General features: G+C 51.0%; 1 pseudogene; it reads left to right on the forward strand.

The window, feature by feature from the left end:
• Positions 1 to 3,665: 3,665 nt before the first annotated feature.
• LOC149273986 (long-chain-fatty-acid--CoA ligase ACSBG2-like) lies at positions 3,666 to 9,436 on the forward strand (annotated as a pseudogene).
• Positions 9,437 to 15,791: the final 6,355 nt, after the last annotated feature.

Genomic DNA, 15,791 nt, shown 5'->3' on the forward strand with positions numbered 1-15,791 from the left:
GTTTCTTACAAGAATATGGTGAAGAATAATGTGATCGCTGTTTTGTTCTACTGAATAAATTGGAACTTTTTCATCAAAAAATGTTTGCAGTAGCAAATGTTTTGATTTCATTCTGTGTAATGTATTTCATTTATTGGGGCCTTTTAACACTCCTGCTTTCTGGCATTTTGATGCAAATAATGTGATAAAAAGAATGTTTTATAGTTATTTGTATGGTAAATAGTGTGACTCAGGTGTGTATAAGGGGTGCGTGTGGGTATAAGAGCGCGACCGCGAGATAAACTATAAGGGGCCGCTCTCCAAATGTTTCCAGGGCTGCTTTTCATTCCCAGTCTGGCCCTGCCCACCTGAATCACTGAGCGAGCGTACACTGCCGCAGTCAGTGTCAGTCAAGTGCCGCTAGCTCTCCACCCAGCTCCTATACCAATGCTGATCCCAGAGTGTCAGTGTCGCTCCATTTTGCCCGCCACCTGGTGCTGCTCCCAAAAAAAAGTATCTGTGAGTACTTGACAAAAAATATCCGTACTTGTACTCTGTCTCAAAAAAATGGTATCGGTGCATCCCTAGTTCAGATGGTGTCAAGCGTGTGTGGCGGCAACCAGGAGAGGAGTACAAAGACAAGTGTGTCTTACCTACAGTCAGGCATGGTGGTGGGGGTGTCATGGTCTGGGCCTGCAAGAGTGCTGCCGGCACTGGGGACCTCCAGTTCATTGAGGGAACCATGAATGCCAACATGTACCGTGACATACTGAAACAGAGCATGATCCTCTCCCTTCGGAGACTGGGCCGCAGGGCAGTATTCCAACGTAACAACCCAAACACACCTCCAAGACCACCACTGCCTCGCTAAAGAAGCTGAGGGTAAAGGTGATGGACTGGCCAAGCGTGTCTCCAGACCTAAACCCTATTGAGCATCTGTGGGACTTCCTCAAACCAAAGGTGGGGAGCGCAAGGTCTCTGATATCCACCAGCTCTGTGATGTCGTCATGGAGGAGTGAGGAGGACTCCAGTGGCAACCTGTGAAGCTCTGGTGAACTCCATGCCCAAGAGGGTTAAGGCAGTGCTGGAGAATAATGGTGGACAGACAAAACTTTGACACTTAGGGGTGTACTCACTTTTGTTGCCAAGGTGTAAGACATTAATGGCCGTGTGTTGGGTTATATTTGAGGGGTTAATGGCTGTGTGTTGGGTTATATTGAGGGGTTAATGGCTGTGGGGTTATATTGAGGGGTTAATGGCTGTGTGTTGGGTTATATTTGAGGGGTTAATGGCTGTGTGTTGGGTTATATTTGAGGGGTTAATGGCTGTGTGTTGGGTTATATTGAGGGGTTAATGGCTGTGTGTTGGGTTATATTTGAGGGGTTAATGGCTGTGTGTTGGGTTATATTTGAGGGGTTAATGGCTGTGTGTTGGGTTATATTGGGTTAATGGCTGTGTGTTGGGTTATATTTGAGGGGTTAATGGCTGTGTGTTGGGTTATATTTGAGGGGTTAATGGCTGTGTGTTGGGTTATATTTGAGGGGTTAATGGCTGTGTGTTGGGTTATGTTTGAGGGGTTAATGGCTGTGTGTTGGGGTATATTGAGGGGTTAATGGCTGTGTGTTGGGGTATATTGAGAAGTTAATGGCTGTGTGTTGGGGTATATTGAGGGGTAATGGCTGTGTGTTGGGGTATATTTGAGGGGGCAGTAAAGTTACTCTGTTATACAGGCTGTACACTCGCTGCGTTACATTGTAGCAGAGATCATTTCTTCAGTGTTATCACATGAACGTTATAATAAATATTTACAACAATGTGAGGGGTGGACTCACATGTGTGAGATACTGTGTGTGTGTATATATAATATACACCTGTGTGTGTGATCTCATGCGCTTCATAGTGTGTCCTTGAATGGCAGAAATAAAATGTGGTCACCCTAGGGCTCACTGATTTAACTATACATTACACAGGGGGCCGCCTCGCTGATTTATCTATACATTACACAGGGGGCCGGCTCACTGAGCTAAGTATACATTATTAAATGGAAGTGTATTAAGTATACATTCTACAGGGGCTGGCACCTCACTGATTTAACTATACATTCTACAGGGGGGCCAGCTCACTGATTCAACTATGCATTATACAGGGGGCCGGCTCGCTGATTTATCTATACATTATACAGCGGCCAGTCACTGATTTAACTATACATTATACAGGGGGCTGGTCACTGATTTATCTATACATTATACAGGGGGCCGGTCACTGATTTATCTATACATTATACAGGGGCCGGTCACTGATTTATCTATACATTATACAGGGGGCCGGTCACTGATTTATCTATACATTATACAGGGGCCGGTCACCGATTTATCTATACATTATACGGGGGCCGGCTCGCTGATTTATCTATACATTATACAGGGGCCGGTCACTGATTTATCTATACATTATACAGGGGCCGGTCACTGATTTATCTATACATTATACAGGGGGCCGGTCACTGATTTATCTATACATTATACAGGGGCCGGTCACTGATTTATCTATACATTATACAGGGGCCGGTCACTGCCACGCAACATGGGAAATCTGTGTGTCGTAGAATGACCCCCAGGGGCAGGACCGGTCACGTGGCTCTCACTGGAGCGGCAGACGGATGCTGTGCGTCGCACCACTGGCGGGAAAAAACAAAAATGGTGTCATCGAGCCTTAAAGTGCCAGAACCACCATCGCCGGCCCAGGGGAATTTGGGTTGTAAACACTGATGCTGATGAGACGTGCGATGAGGGTAATGGGAGTTATACCCCCACACAGAAGTGATGTCACTTAACACTGGCCAATGCATTGTTAGCTTTTCCTAAGTGGGTGGAACTTAATGCCTTTAAAAGTCACATGGTGCGGCCACGCCTGCTGTTAAGTGAGGTTTTTTGCTTTGTGTTTGGCCGGAGGCTGTGGTCGCGCACAGCTGGGAAATTCACGCTCAGGTACCCGCGGGGCCCCGTCCTCTGCGCCACTGCGGAGCCACACGTGTGTCTGGGGCGGATGGGGCCTTCATGGTGTATTGTTGGATATTTCTGTAACTGTGAACACTTGGCGTTATGTAAGACGTGGGACACTTGGCATGTGTGGGCTCAGAGAACGATCCCAGCCTAACCGGGGGGAAACAGACGGTTCCCATTTAGTGTTTTGCCGTCACCCCCCCTACCTCCCCAGTGTCCCTGTTTAGTTTGGAAAGTCCCCCTTTGGCTCCCAAATCCCTGCGGCCCCCGCCCTCTCTCCCCTGATGCCCTCTTTTCTAGGAGGTCAGAATGTTTGCTGGGTATGAGGGGATCGCAGGGTTCTACAGCCCCAAAAGCCCCGATAATGTGTATAGAAACAGCCGGCTTTATAAATAAAGATTTATTAACTCTGCAGATTTGAAAAGGAAGTGAAATAAATTCTCGCTGAGATGCGGAAGGACCACGGGCTCTCGCGCCGCGCCTCTCCCCACTCCACTCGCCCCTGATCCCATTCTACCCACACCCCAAAGCAAAAGTGAAAAGCTGGGAGTTGTGCATTCTAGACATGTTGGTTGGCTGAGTGTGATAAGAGTTAATGGCCGCTGTAAATGATTATATGTGTAACAAGCTGTCTGTGCTGCTTCCTGCTCGTTAACCTAATGGCCCGTTTCCCCAGCAGACGGCATGTCATCCCCAGGCCCCACCGAAGGGGATTCTGAGGCCACGACTGACAGGTAAGAGCCCCTGTCCTGTGAGTGTGAGTGGGGTCCCTGTCGTGTGAGTAGAGTCCCCGTCCCAGTTTACTTCTCTAACTTCTCTCACTGTAGTTTTGTGAATATCTCTGAGTACGAAGACAGCAAAGAGCAACATCAAGAGGCCTCGTATGAGGACAGCAAGAAGTCCAACAGCCTGGAGACTGTAGAGCAGCCTCAGGGGCCCCCAGGGCAGGAGAGGGAAAAACAATCAAGTGAGGCCGAGGGCCAGGAGAGTAGCAAACAGCCTCAGGGGGGTGAGACCCAGGAGACCACCAACCGCGAGGGCATCCAGCAAACACAAGTGTCCATGGAGGAGGAGAAATCTGAGCAACCAGTGAAGCCTCAACACGCCATGGAATGCAAGGAGCAGCCTCAGGAGTCCGGGAGCCCGGCGGCTGCGGAACCGCCTCAGGAGTCCGGGAGCCCGGCGGCTGCGGAACCGCCTCAGGAGTCCGGGAGCCCGGCGGCTGCGGAACCGCCTCAGGAGTCCGGGAGCCCGGCGGCTGCGGAACCGCCTCAGGAGTCCGGGAGCCCGGCGGCTGCGGAACCGCCTCAGGAGTCCGGGAGCCCGGCGGCTGCGGAACCGCCTCAGGAGTCCGGGAGCCCGGCGGCTGCGGAACCGCCTCAGGAGTCCGGGAGCCCGGCGGCTGCGGAACCGCCTCAGGAGTCCGGGAGCCCGGCGCCTGCGGAACCGCCTCAGGAGTCCGCGGAACCGCCTCAGGAGGAGACCCCGGAGGCTGCCGTGCCACAGCATGCAGAGGAGGGCGAGGGCCAGCAGGAGAGTGCAGAGCAGTTGCTGATTACCCCAGTGGAGGAGTGGCTACGAGACCCATCCTGTCTGTCCCACTCACGTTCCCAGCCCGTTTCAGGTTGGTCCTCCATCTTGGCGCCTGCTGACCAGCTGTGGACTGTTCACAGAGACGGGGCTGTCCGGCTGAGACTCGACGGGCTGGATCCGGCGTCCTTTGCTCCTCTCACCGTACCCCAGCTGTTTGCCCGGTCTGTGAGGGGCCGCGGGCAGCAGGTGGCACTGTGCGTGAAGAGGGCAGATGAGTGGAAGAAGATCACTTATCTCCAGTATGAGCAACAGACCCTGATGGTGGCCAAAGCACTCCTGCGGGTGAGTCTCAGCTCTTTGGGCCAGACTGCCCATGCATGGTAATTGTGTAGGTGGAACCCATTATTTAAATGATTCTATACATACCACTATGGAGCTGGCCAATCAGAAACCTCCACCCCCAGTCTTCATCGAAGAGGTGTTGGTGGCCTTTCGTGGAGTCCATCACTAGGTGTAGAATGGGGAGCGACTGCCCTGGGCGCAGACACAGCGATGATGTCATTGTGACTCAATGATTTAATTCCCCCAGGAATCTGGCCCCATCTTCCTCGTCGTCATGGTGGGGACTTTGGGTCAGAAGTAATAAGGAAAAAGCACACTGTCTTTAGCCGAGACCTCAGCGGTCTCTTCGGATGGCTAGTTACTACTTGGTCCCGTGGTTGATGTTGGGAAGGTGCGGCAGGGTAAAGCGTCTTGGTGGCCGCGCTGCCCGCGTGTTAATGATGTCATGTATCTTACTGTGTTCTCTAGCTGGGGTTGCAGCATTTCCACGGCGTTCTGATTCTGGGGTCTAACGCTCCCGAATGGTTCATGGCAGAAATTGGCTCCATTCTGGCGGGGTAAGTGTCACAGGAGCCCGGTAACACCTGGGGGTCCCGATACGGGGCATTGGGGTTGCGCATGCCTTTAATGACCTCTCGAAATACCCTAAATCCAGACTCTCCTCTCCCTAGTCTAATTACCCTTCCATCTACGTAGCGTGGGGTTACCAGCCCCTGCGACTTGTAATATTCCTATGGTATTGTGCCTAAAGCAGATAAATGGACGGTGTGGTGCGTGGCGTGCATGCTCGTTCCCGGGTTACACGCCAGCACCTGTGTAATGTAGAGCCGCTAGTAACACGTGTGTCCCGCGTCGCAGGGGTCTGGCTGTTGGCGTCGACCCGTCCTGCACTGCAGCTTTCTGCCAGAAGGTGGCGCAGAGCTGTGCGGCTCACGCAGTGTTCGTCCAGGATCAGCGGCAGCTGCGGAAGATCCTCCAGGTGAGTGGCAGGGAAGGAGATGCTCTCCCCTGTCCAGCCTGCCGTCCTCATCGCTCCTGCCTCCGCGGATGCCTTGAGCTGCCCCATAACAGCTTTTATCTCACTCAACAGACGGGCGGTAATTGTCATTTCACTGAGAGGATGGTGGATGCATGGAGCAGCCTCCCAGCAGAAGTGGTAGAGGGTAATACAGTGAGGGGATTAAGCATGCATGAGATAGACATACGGCTCCTGAAGACAAGACAAAGGTTTTGGGGCAGATTAGATGGAACAAAACTGCTCTTACCCACTGCCAGCTTCTAGATTCTTCTTTGTTTTCAGGTGCAGAAGGAACTACCCCAGTTGAAGGCAATAATTCAGTGGGATGGAGTCATAGATGCCCCACATCCTGGTCTCTACATGGTAAGTGGGGGGGGGGGGCTTCCCGCACCTACTCCTTAACCACGTTCCCTCTGCTGCCTCTAATTGGTTTCTCTTCTGCTTGTCACAGTGGTCGGAGTTCATGACCCTGGGGTCAGAGGTCACGCAGTGCAGGCTGAATAGTGTCATCCATTCCCAGAAAGCCAACCAGTGCTGCGCCATCATCTACCCCGGAGCCCCCACAGATACCCCCAGAGGAGTCATGCTGAGCCACGACAATGTGAGGCCGCACTGAGAATACCGGGTGGGGGGCTCTATCGTGAGGGGGGGTGTTTTCAGTAACGCTAAGGGGGGGTCCATAGACTTGCACATTGGAGTTGATATTTCCTGCTATGTACAGCCCCTGTGCCCCAGTTGGAGGCCCCAGTGTAGGTGGCCTGTGCTAGGTGCTGTGAGTTGCCCCATATCCAGATGATTGGGCCTCTTGCTGTCGCTTATGGTCTGACAATGTATCTAAAGGTGACGGCAGTCATGGAGGGCATGCAGGGCACTGGGTCAGAGCTGTAGGGTAGTAATGCCCAGTGGGGGTCTTGCCAGCTGCCCCTGGCCCCCAGTACACCACGGCTGGTGCTTTCTAGCAGCCACTCTGGGAATTTCACCCAGTTTAATGTAGAAGAAGACCTGTTTTTTGGTCCAATAAACTCCCTTTATCTGCAGACCTGGAGCCGCCGTCGCTGTCAGTCATGTGATATTTTGGGTGACTTTCCCGGCTCAAACCCCACACTGAGCTGACGCTTTATGGCGATGCTAATGAAGTCCCTTCCTCCACAGAAGGTGTCGGCAGCTGTCCAGTCTGCCCAATTTCTCAATACAATATCCTATATCTACGAGAACGTTCTGCCCACCCCATACATGCTTTAACACCTTCACTAATTTAAGACTCTGCCCTCTTGTTGCGGTAGTTTTTTTTTTATCGTGTCGGTTCTCTGTGTTGAAATGTTTCTCTCGTTTTCCCTCCAGTCTATATATGTTACGATCCTTTAACCCTTCCTGGTAAGTTTTATCCGGCGATCCGTGAAGCCGTTTAGTAGCCCGTCTCTGAACTCTCTCCACAGTCTCTGTACATCCGCTCTCTAGTGCTGTGCACAATACTCCGAGTGAGGTCTCGGCAGTCCTCTGCACAACGGCGCAAGTGCTTCCCTCGCTCTACTCCTAATACCTCTCCCTATACAGCCCGGGATTCTGCGACGTCTCCTGCTGCTGTATTACCTCATCTACCTGCCCTTAATCCTCTGAGATAATTACCCCTAACCCTCCTCCTCAGATGGCTGGGTGATTAAGACCGAGCCATTCAATTGTTCCCCACAGGCAGTATGATAAGGAGTCGGGGGGTTTAGTAGATCGGGGGTCAGATATCAGAGCGAGAATCATACAAATGGCTGATACGCAGCTGCCTGAAAGCAGTGTGAAGATTTTCTGGCGATTTTTGCCCCGCGGGAGCTCTCGTGACCTCATCACATTATGGGGTAATGATGACGGCTGGGATCCCTGTGATGTCGTCTTCGGGGAGCGAGGTCACGGACGGCCGCTTTTGACGCGGTTTCGCGTTTTTCGTCTGCAGGTCACTTGGATGGCCCGTTCCTTCTGTGAGACGCTTCGCTTGGGTTCTGAAGACGTTGTCGTCAGCTACCTGCCCCTGAGTAACATTTCAACACAGATGTCCGACCTATGGGCGCCGCTCTGCTGCGGGGGGGGCCACGTACTTCACGGAGCCAAATGCCCTGAAGGTAAAAGGGGCTTCGCTGGGGCAATGGTCGCCGGAGCCCAAATGCGGCTCCAGTAAAAAGTCCATCTGTCCTCAGGGATCTCTGCTGCCCACCCTTCGTCTCGCTCGTCCCACCCGCTTCCTGGGGTTTCCGCTGCTGTGGGAGAAGATTCAGCGGAGGTGGCAATCGCTGGAGAAAGCGGCCAGCCCTCTGCACAGGAGGATCCTGCGCTGGGCCCGGGGCATAGGACTGCGGACCTGTTACCAGGACAAGTATGTGTGGCAGGCAGTAACGCGACCGGCGAGTGTCACTCGGGTGTTACTGGGCTCCGTTTCTGTTGGACACCATATTGGGGGTGGCGTCTTTATTTGCCCCGGTGGTTGCTGGTATTTGCTCCCCTGGTACTATAGATTCCTCTTGGCTGGCATTCTGTCTCCTCTCCCTGCAGGACGTGGAGTCTTCCTCTGAGTCACATCCTTGCTGAGCACTTGGTGTTTCGCCCGGCACGAGTGGCCCTCGGATTGGATCGGTGCACTCGCTGCTATATGGGAGAAACTACCATCACTCGCGATACTGCAGAGTACTTCCAGAGTTTGGGGCTGAACTTGCTGCCCTGGTACGGCGTGAATGAGAGCTGCGGGACACACAGCCTGGCACAGCCCAAGACATGGCACAGCTGGAACAGGTGAGACTCGGTGGTACAGATTGCGGGGTGGATCTGTGGCTGCTGCATCTCCAGAGGCCCTCCTGGGTGGGATTTATGCAAGGCAGGAGCTGCTATTAGCCTCCTTCTGACCCCCTTCCTTGGCCAAAAGATTTGTTTGTCAGTTTATCCGATTTGTTATAATGTATAGCTAAACCAGCGAGCCGGCCCCTATTTAATGTATAGATAAATCAGTGACAGGTCCCTGTATAATGTATAGATAAATCAGTGACCGGCCCCCTGTATAATTTATACATAAATCAGTGACCGGCCCCCTGTATAATTTATAGATAAATCAGTGACCGGCCCCTTGTATAATGTATAGATAAATCAGTGACCGGGCCCCTGTATAATGTATAGATAAATCAGTGACCGGCCCCTTGTATAATGTATAGATAAATCAGTGACCGGCCCCCTGTATAATGTATAGATAAATTGGTGAGTATACATTCTACAGGGCTGTAGGGTGTTTGTTGCCTCGATGGGGGTGAGAACGAGCTCCTTGTGCAGATTTGACTGTTTCCTCTCTCGTAGTTTTGGTCGAGAGATCCCCGGCTGCAGGTCTCGTGTAGACCGTTCTCCAGGACAGGGATCGGGGGGTCTCAGGCTGTGGGGGCGCCACGTCTTTATGGGGTATCTGGGCATGAAGGAGGAGACGGAGGAAGCTCTGGATGAAGATGGCTGGCTGCGTTCTGGTGACTGGGGGAGGCTGGATGTAGACGGACTCCTTTACGTCGCGCAGAGAGGAGAGGCAACGTTCTCAGAAAACTAGTGAGTGGGGAGGACTGGGAGAGCTTGGGGGTTCCATATAACGAACTGGAAGGGATCAACTGAAGACTGACTACAACTCCCCTCCCCCAGGAGCGTCCCAACAGCCGTGTGACCGTGAACCTTGCGCATGGAGGCCCATAGGCCTTATTTCTGTGTGTAGAGCGGCTCTGGATGACCCTTTTATTGGATCCCAAGACGAGGAGGCTTTGTAACTCTCCGAGAAGCTTTGTGTCGAGGCGAACGGCTTCCGTGTGTTTGACGTTTTTGGCTTTTCAAATAAAATGATTTCCCAGAAAGATTGTCGCCTCTTACTCACAGAACCTGCAGCACTCACCGGGTCAGAAACCCAGAACCCACCGGCAGACTAACCTTAATGAGTCATCTCCAGCGCCGTATGTCTATCCCATGCATGTTTAAATTCCCTTACTGTATTACCCTCTACCACTTCTGCTGGGAAGCTGTTCCACTTATCTACACACTGTCTTAGTAAAGTAACTTCCTTCCATTCCATCTCAGCCTTGGACTCTCTAGTGTTAGATTCCGGTCTCTTGTAGCTTTTCTTCTCCTTTCAAATAAACTTCCCTCCTGCCCTTTAATAAACCCCTTCATGTCTTTACATGTCTCCCCCATTCCCTCTCTTCCCACTCCCTCCAAAAGTGACAGAAAAAATTTACTAAACCCGTTATATCCCTGTATATTCCCCATATTATATATTATATACTCTCCGGCCGTATAACTAATCCCGTCCTTATAACCCGTTATATCATTCCTCATATTATATATTATATACTCTCCCCCTGTATAACTAATCCTGTCCTTATAACCCGTTATATCCCTGTATATTCCTCATATTATATATTATATACTCTCCGGCCGTATAACTAATCCCATCCTTATAACCCGTTATATCCCTGTATATTCCTCATATTATATATTATATACTCTCCGGCCGTATAACTAATCCCGTCCTTATAACCCGTTATATCCCTGTATATTCCTCATATTATATATTATATACTCTCTGGCCGTATAACTAATCCCGTCCTTATAACCCGTTATATCCTGTATATTCCTCATATTATATACTCTCCGGCCCGTATAACTAATCCCGTCCTTATAACCCGTTATATCCTGTATATTCCTCATATTATATATTATATACTCTCCGGCCGTATAACTAATCCCGTCCTTATAACCCGTTATATCCTGTATATTCCTCATATTATATACTCTCCCCCGTATAACTAATCCTGTCCATATAACCCGTTATATCCTGTATATTCCTCATATTATATATTATATACTCTCCGGCTGTATAACTAATCCCGTCCTTATAACCCGTTATATCCTGTATATTCCTTATATGATATATTATATACTCTCCGGCTGTATAACTAATCCCGTCCTTATAACCCGTTATATCCTGTATATTCCTTATATGATATATTATATACTCTCCCCCCGTATAACTAATCCTGTCCTTATAACCCGTTATATCCCTGTATATTCCTCATATTATATATTATATACTCTCAGGCCGTATAACTAATCCTGTCCTTATAACCCGTTATATCCTGTATATTCCTCATATTATATACTCTCTGGCCGTATAACTAATCCCGTCCTTATAACCCGTTATATCCTGTATATTCCTCATATTATATATTATATACTCTCCGGCCGTGTAACTAATCCCGTCCTTATAACCCGTTATATCCCTGTATATTCCTCATATTATATATTATATACTCACCGGCCGTATAACTAATCCCGTTCTTATAACCCGTTATATCCTGTATATTCCTCATATTATATATTATATACTCTCCGGCCGTATAACTAATCCTGTCCTTATAACCCGTTATATCCTGTATATTCCTCATATTATATACTCTCCGGCCGTATAACTAATCCCGTCCTTATAACCCGTTATATCCTGTATATTCCTTATATTATATACTCTCCGGCCGTGTAACTAATCCCGTCCTTATAACCCGTTATATCCCTGTATATTCCTCATATTATATATTATATACTCACCGGCCGTATAACTAATCCCGTTCTTATAACCCGTTATATCCTGTATATTCCTCATATTATATATTATATACTCTCCGGCCGTATAACTAATCCCGTCCTTATAACCCGTTATATCCCTGTATATTCCTCATATTATATATTATATACTCTCCGGCCGTATAACTAATCCCGTCCTTATAACCCGTTATATCCCTGTATATTCCTCATATTATATATTATATACTCACCGGCCGTGTAACTAATCCTGTCCTTATAACCTGTTATATCCCTGTATATTCTTCATATTATACAATCTCCCACTAGGTCTCTCTGTCTACCACTCTGACATTTTATATATACATTATACAGGACATTGATTTAACCCTTTCTGCAGGACATGTTCCCTGGGTTGGCCCTCATGCCACAGAAACCCCTGGTCTGTGTTGTTGCCCAGCTGCAGTCCCTCCCTCCGCCAGCAGGCGGCGCCCTGCCCCCACACATCACGCTCCAACCTCATGGAAGTATTTGCTCAGTGACTCCTAAGAATAACCTGGCAGTGGCCAGGGCTTCAGCACAAAGAGGGTACACATAGTCTAAAAATACCTCCCCCACCTGGGAGCATTAACCCCCCCCCCGAAACATTAACCCTGTGTCCTCTGCTTGCCAGCAGCCCCAACACCAACAACTATTAACCCCGTATTCACCACACATGTTGTTATTATTTATATATCGCCGTCATACTCTGCAGCGCTGTAGAATGTATGTTATTATTTATATATCGCCGTCATACTCCGCAGCGCTGTACAATGTGTTATTATTATTTATATATCGCCATCATACTCCGCAGCGCTGTACAATGTGTGTTGTTATTATTATTTATATATCGCCGTCATACTCCGCAGTGCTGTACAATGTGTGTTATTATGTGTATACCGCCGTCATACTCCGTAGCGATGTACAGTGAGTGTTACTGGACTGGTTCTGCTCACAGGAGCTGACAATCTACAAACCACACTCTCTGGTACCAAATACACCGCCGGGGGGTATTATTAGCTCTTACCTGTTGGCCCCCCGCCGGAGGTATTATTAGCTCTTACCTGTTGCCCCCCCCCGCCGGAGGTATTATTAGCTCTTACCTGTTGCCCCCCGCCGGAGGTATTATTAGCTCTTACCTGTTGCCCCCCCGCCGGAGGTATTATTAGCTCTTACCTGTTGCCCCCCCGCCGGAGGTATTATTAGCTCTTACCTGTTGCCCCCCCCCCCGGGGGTATTACCCAATCTATGAAAATCCCTCCCTGTGGATATTCTAAACTGCCCCGCTTGCCAGCATTAACCCCAAGTATCCCGGCCTGGGAAGCACCGCGCGGTATACGGTGACACTGAGCACTGAGGATATGAGGGCGGAGCCGCCCATGAGACTCTCTCTCCTATTGGCTGCGAGCTAAGATCCGCCCTTAGTTACTAATGTTTCTGTAGCAGCCGGAGGTTGGGCCTAAACCCGAAGGAACCGGACACGGAGCAGGTAACGTGACCCCCGAAATATACCCCCACCCCCCCGATACAGACCCCCGTAATATATCCTCAACCCCCTCTACCCCCATACAGACCCCCGAAATATACCCCCACCGCCCGATACAGGCCCCCGAAATATACCCTCCCCCGATACAGACCCCCAAAATATAACCTCAACCCTCCACCCCGATACAGACCCCCGAAATATACCCCCACCCCCCAAAACCTCCTACCCCCTGATACCGACCCTCCGCTTAATGCATTATAAGTTTGGGAGGAATCTGCCCCGTCCTCTGGGGGCCGCGCTGCCCGGGGGGTCCGTCTGCGTTCAGGGAGCAGAACGTTTGATTTCTCGCTCTTGTTCAGAATGACCGACACAGAAAAGACTGAGACGACACAGACCCCCGATCCACTGAGCTCCGAGCCACGGACCACCAAGCCACCGAGCCCCTGCCTGCGGCACAACTGGGTGGAAGAGGTGAGTGGCGGCACCGGGATGGGAGGGAGTACGCTACCGGCACCGGGGTGGGAGGGAGTACGCTACCGGCACCGGGGTGAGAGGGAGTACGCTACCAGCACCGGGGTGGGAGGGAGTACGCTACCGGCACCGGGGTGGGAGGGAGTACGCTACCAGCACCGGGGTGGGAGGGGTTGGCGGTGAAATTCTTGGTCGATGGTGGGAAGCGTCACCGCAAGATAAACGGCTGTGTGATAGGAAAGACAGCTTTATCACCAAAACGGTGGTAAAGCCCCCCTCCCCATCTGGTAATACCCCTGGTGGGTGGGTAGAGTTTGGTAACAAAGCCGCTAATGGGTGTGCGGGGTTTGGTGGTAATGCCCCAGCTGGTAGGTGGGGTTTGGTGGTAACGCACCTGGTGGGTGGGTAGGGTTTTGGTAACAAAGCAGATGATGGGTGGGTGGGGTTTGGTAGTAACGCACCAGCTGGCGGGTGGGGTTTGGTGGTAGTGCCCCCGTTGGTGGGTGGGGTTTGGTGGTAACGCCCCTGGCGGGTGGTGTCTGGTGGTAGGTGAAGCGCTCAGGAGGGTTATCTTCAGACAGATGGGGTTTCGCTGTCATCTTCTGATCTCTCGATATCTAATTCTCAGAGGGCCGTGGCGTCTCTGGAGGGGGCGTGTCCAGAGAGTGACACTGTGGGAGGGGCATATGTCTATAAACATGGTCACAGCGGGATCCTGAGCACCCAAATGGAGGCACAGATTGCAGATTCCACGACCAACCTGGACTCCTACAAGATGCCCAACAACAGCCGCATGCGGGAGATTGGTAATACAGGCATTTACTGGTTAATTAGTGGGGTGTGATGGGCTCCCATTATAGTATGTGGCCCGTAGTGGGGTGTGATGGGCTCCCAGTAAGGTATGTGGCCCGTGGTGGGGAATGATGGGCTCCCAGTAAGGTATGTGGCCCGTAGTGGGAAATGATGGGCTCCCAGTAAGGTATGTGGCCCGTAGTGGGGAATGATGGGCTCCCAGTAAGGTATGTGGCCCGTAGTGAGGTATGATGGGCTCCCAGTAAGGTATGTGGCCCATAGTGGGGTGTGATAGGCTCCCAGTAAGTTATGTGGCCAGTAGTGGGGAATGATGGGCTCCCAGTAAGGTATGTGGCCGGTAGTGAGGTGTGATTGGCTACCAGTTAGGTATGTGGCCCGTAGTGAGATGTGATTGGCTACCAGTAAGGTATGTGGCCGGTAGTGGGGTATGATGGGCTACCAGTTAGGTATGTAGCCCGTAGTGGGGTGTGATGGGGTCCCAGTAAGGTATATGGCCCGTAGTGGGGTGAGATGGGATCCCAGTAAGGTATGTGGCCGGTAGTGAGGTGTGATTGGCTACCAGTTAGGTATGTGGCCCGTAGTGAGATGTGATTGGCTACCAGTAAGGTATGTGGCCGGTAGTGGGGTATGGTGGGCTACCAGTTAGGTATGTAGCCCGTAGTGGGGTGTGATGGGGTCCCAGTAAGGTATATGGCCCGTAGTGGGGTGAGATGGGATCCCAGTAAGGTATGTGGCCGGTAGTGAGGTGTGATTGGCTACCAGTTAGGTATGTGGCCCGTAGTGAGATGTGATTGGCTACCAGTAAGGTATGTGGCCGGTAGTGGGGTATGGTGGGCTACCAGTTAGGTATGTAGCCCGTAGTGGGGTGTGATGGGGTCCCAGTAAGGTATATGGCCCGTAGTGGGGTGAGATGGGATCCCAGTAAGGTATGTGGCCGGTAGTGAGGTGTGATTGGCTACCGGTTAGGTATGTGGCCCGTAGTGAGATGTGATTAGCTACCAGTAAGGTATGTGGCCAGTAGTGGGGTATGATGGGCTACCAGTTAGGTATGTGGCACGTAGTGGGGTGAGATGGGCTCCCAGTAAGGTATGTGGCCCATAGTGGGAAGATATTTTTTTCGGCCCCTCGAAGCTGGTCCCCCCCAGCCACATGCAGCCCCCCAAAACACAGAAGGCTCCAGGCCCTGATATTAACCCTGCCCCGCCGACCCCCGCCCATTATAATGATTGCTATTATTATTATTATTATTGTTATTATTATTATATAATTACCCCTCCCCCTGCAGGTCAACGAGAAGAAATGCTCAAGAAATTCCTCTATCAGAAGTTCAGGTAAACAGGTTTATACAGAGATATTACACCCCCCCACACACACGCAATGTAACATACCCCCCCGCGGCCCGCCACGCAATGTAACATACCCCCCCCGCGGCCCGCCATGCAATGTAACATACCCGCGGCCCGCCACGCAATGCAACATAGCGCACCGCGCCACGCCAGAACCCCCCCCCCCCTAGCACTTGGTGTAACTAATC

This window comes from Sceloporus occidentalis, unplaced genomic scaffold (genome assembly GCF_023333645.1).
Source record: "Sceloporus occidentalis isolate IW3139 unplaced genomic scaffold, rSceOcc1.0.p SCAF_357, whole genome shotgun sequence".
In the NCBI taxonomy this organism is placed as follows: Eukaryota; Metazoa; Chordata; class Lepidosauria; order Squamata; family Phrynosomatidae; genus Sceloporus; species Sceloporus occidentalis.